The sequence below is a fragment of the Marmota monax genome, unplaced genomic scaffold (genome assembly GCF_021218885.2).
Source record: "Marmota monax isolate L192 unplaced genomic scaffold, Marmota_monax_Labrador192_F-V1.1 WCK01_AAM20220418_F8-fsc00637, whole genome shotgun sequence".
Lineage (NCBI taxonomy): Eukaryota > Metazoa > Chordata > Mammalia > Rodentia > Sciuridae > Marmota > Marmota monax.
In genome coordinates this window covers 121,077-125,000 of record NW_026694846.1, presented here as the reverse complement: position 1 = coordinate 125,000, position 3,924 = coordinate 121,077, and the positions used below count along the sequence as shown (strand labels likewise).

At 48.0% G+C, this 3,924-nt stretch overlaps 1 long non-coding RNA gene across 1 annotated transcript in view; it reads right to left on the bottom strand.

Annotated features, from left to right (window-relative positions):
* Nucleotides 1-3,614, bottom strand: part of LOC131423486 (uncharacterized) — a 12,285-nt gene extending 8,671 nt beyond the window's left edge. The window contains exons 1-2 of the long non-coding RNA XR_009225123.1: nucleotides 3,477-3,614; nucleotides 2,642-3,335 (exon numbers count right to left, since the gene is read on the bottom strand). This is a non-coding gene — a long non-coding RNA (uncharacterized LOC131423486). The remainder of the gene's footprint in view (nucleotides 1-2,641; nucleotides 3,336-3,476) is intronic.
* Between the last annotated feature and the right edge of the window lie 310 nt (nucleotides 3,615-3,924).

Sequence of the window (3,924 nt, the reverse complement as noted above, 5' to 3'; positions counted from 1 at the left end):
TTTCAGATTCAATGTGAAAAGTGATCAATTAAAAGTAACAAATTTACAAGTCATGAGTATAGAAACCAACAAGCTTTGTAATTTAAATTTTTCAGTGTTTCCTTTCTTCAAATTAAATAAAAGACATATTCAGTCACATATGCAGTACTCTCCAAAAAAAAAAAAAAAAAAAGATAAATGCAGGACAACTGCAGGGTGTCATAGGTTCAACATGCTCTATAAATATTTTCTCTCAAAATAACTCTTATTCATATTACATAAATGGTCAATGATTTGAGTCTGTTATAGTATGTACACTTCCTTGTTTGAACCTAAGATGATGATGTCCACACAAAAGTGGTTGACAAGCACAATGCATCATTTATCATGCATAAATTTCCGTTTCATGCTGAGATTTTTAGCGGAATAGACCCTGAGAGCCAATAAAAACTTCCAAAATATAAAATGAAAATTTTATCTTCAGAACTCTCAGATTACTTCATCTACTTTGCTATGCATAACCTATGAGTTTATATTCCTTTATGAACTACCTATTTGTTCCCCTTAAAAGAGCCTCAATTAAATGAAGACTCATTTATTTGGTTACATCTTTGTGATTCTATCCAAGAACCAGAGGGACCTTAAAAGTTTCTCTGTATCTACTTGGTCTCCAAATGTGCATAGAATAGTGATGCCAAGCAGAACCATGGCCACATGTAGTTGCTTGTCATTTATCCTGTCCAAAATAGTGAGTGGACTGGCAAATCATAACAAAAGATGCAGATGCAGAATTTTGACCCTCTTTCTCTCAATTTCAGCTTGGAGAAGACAAGTTACTACGCTGCTGTAAGTTTCCCATATATGCCCCACTTTTAAAACTCAACAATTATATATATATATATATATATATATATAAAATTGTGATAAAAAGAAACGTGCCCAATTTGTTCATTTTTTAAAATGGTATAATGTTGTGAATGAAAGTACAACTGCCTAACATGTCAAGTAAAAGGATAACAAAAGAAATGAATGACATCTTTCGACTTGCATTTGGATGTATAACCCCTCCATCTGTCAAGCAGTTGTGAAGCAATCACCCTGGAGAAGCAATGCAACCGGGAACAAGTTTTATGCCCGCATCTTTGTCAACCGCTCTCAGGACCTTAGCAGTAATTGTTCTGTTTGAAGAGCCTATAGGAATGAATTCGCCATTTGCAAAACAGACCCTGGCAACGGATGGGCCATTTCAACAGACCTAAATCTTAACGTGGGGCTCAGTTCACGGAGGTAATAGGAGAAGGAAGGAGTGATTCTTTTCTCAAATTTGGATTGGAAATTAAGGGAGAATGATCTCTAGAGGCCAACTATACAAAACAACCCTCAATTTCCTTCCCCTTAGCTTCAAAAACAGAATTACAATTTGGGGTATAGACTATGAACGCCCCACCCCTTCTCTTTCCGCCCGCTGCCACCACCACCTTCAAAGTTAAAGTCAGCGCTCGCGCAACTGGGGCTGCGGACTCCCTCACCAAGAATTCCACCAGGAGCCCATTCAGTGGGGGAACAGCGCTCTGGGATTCTGCCACCAGCTCTGCGACGCCACCAGCAGCCAGGCCATCTCTTAGGAGACCTCACCCCTCCCAGCCCCGCCCTCGGCCCCGCCCGGAGCCAGCACCAGAGTTAATCTCAACCCCAACGTCCCCACTCCTTTCAATCCAGATCACTAGCCAGGAGGTGGGGGTGTTAGAAGGGGGCAGAAGTGGGGTGGGGGAGGGGAAAAATCAAAACAGTCCCAGTTCCTGGTAGTCAGGACGCAAGTGGCAAGACCCCAGCACGCGCGCGACACGCGCGCGCGCGCGCGCACACACACACACACACACACACACACACTCACTCACTTGCTCGCGCGCCCCATTCCCCAGGTTCAATGCCTAGTGGCGACAGGATGAAAGAAAGGAGGTAAGGAAGGACAGATGGGATGGCGAGAAGGCCCGGAGTTACTGTGTGAGTGACATTTGCAGACAGCAAGCCATTCTTAAGGAATTATGAAAGTGAGAACGTCCCAGATCCCTTCATATCCCCAAAGCTGGATTCTCCTGATAGTGGCCCCGGTCGCTTTCTTTTTAGAGGGGCTCTGGAAGGCGAGGAGGAGAGCCAAAGCCAAGTTTTCCCCACACTGCCCTCCCGGGCTTGGCCCAGGGCCCAGAGCCCGGCCCCCCTTCAGCCCCGGCTTAGGGAGGCTGCCAGACGGGGAACAGACTTGCCAAGGGACTCTGGAAGAGCACGACAGCAGAAGAGGGGGCATCTTGCACGCTCTGGCCGGGTTGCTCATGCCTTCCTCTGCTGACACACCCCCAGTTAACCCCTTCCTCCGACTCCACACACACTCACATACAGAGATACGCGCTTGCGTTTATCCTCCCACCATTCCAGGTCCATCGAATAAAACACTAGTTGATTTTCTTCCTGATTAAAAAAAAAAAAAAAAAAAAGTGCAACAACAACTCTTCTTGAGAGTCGCCGAAGCAAAGAAAGTCCGTCTGCAGGCAGATTTCTGTAGTTACCTAGGAGTTTGGAAATCTGGAGGTCCCAAGCAAAAATGGGACCCAGAACCCCGAGGGGATCTAGGCGGCGAACTCGCTCCCCACCCCGATCCTCTCACCTCCTTAAGTTCTTTGGCCACGTCCTTCAGGTCGCCCAGGACTAATTCCAGATCCTCCACGATGATCTTGATTTGTTCCTTCACCTTGGTTTTGGAGGCTGCCGGCTGTCCCTCTGCTGGAGAGGACGAGGAGGGGTTCCCCTTGGACTTGGCTGACATTCTTTGGGGGCAAGCGACGCAGGTCAGGACAGGCGGGCGAGCAAAGGCTGCTGCGCGCCCCCGTCTCTGGAGCTGCTACAGACGCTTCCACCCCAGTCCCCCCACATCTTGGGCGCTCCCTGGGCAGCGGCGGATGGCTGCGCTCCGCGATCGGCCAGGCGTCCGCACTGTGGTGCTGCCATCAACTCCCGAGACGCGGCGCTCGGCGCGGGGCTCGGCGCGGGGCTGCAGACTGGCGAGCAGCGCGCCTGCGCCTCCTCCCGCCGCCGCCGGCAGCTCTCGCGCACACACGCGCTAACTCCCCACGGGTGGAGAGGGGCTCTGGGCTGTGCCAAGGTCTGTCAGCGGCAGTCCCCGCCGCACTTCTGCTTCCTTCTGGGGTCTCTCCCCGACCCCCTTGGCATCAAGGTGCCGGGAGACATCGCGTTCTACCTGCCCCCTCGTCTGGATCCTGAAATGCCCCCATCATCGCAGCCTGCTATGAATCTTCTCACATGTAGGCAGTATTCTTTCTGCTTCACCCGCCAGGACAGACCTGTATCAATTTAGAAAGAACCACAATAAGATTAGAAGTTGGAGTTCGGGTCAGTAAAGAGATCCTAAATAATTATTCAGAACCAAATAATGCCCAGAGAACTCCGATCATTTACCGAGTAACCTGCAAGTTAAAACATACTTCTGCAGGAGAGAAGTGCGGGAGGCATAAAGCGACCCCTCCTCACTCCCTGGAATCATGACATTATATTTAACAAGTATTCGTCAAAGAGGTAGCCAAACGCGGCCGATTCCACAGAACTAATAGAGGATTTATGAATTTTAAGTCCCATACACAAAATAAAATCCCCCTGAGACTGTCTGAGTCATCTTGGTTGTACTTCTTAACTTCTTATAGGTGCCAGCATTTTGTGGGTGGGGGAGGGAAGGGGGATCTGTCTCTTTTTATTACCTATGTGATGTATGCTTTGGGAGTGGGGTCCTATTTGGATTTCTTGTGGGAGCTAAATTTAAGAATTTGCCTCCAACTTCTCCTCTATCAATGTTTTTACCTCTATTTCAAATCTTGTGGTACTAAACAAATAGGAAATAGCTTTCTGACTTGTTCTGTCAAAATGACCCAGGGAGGC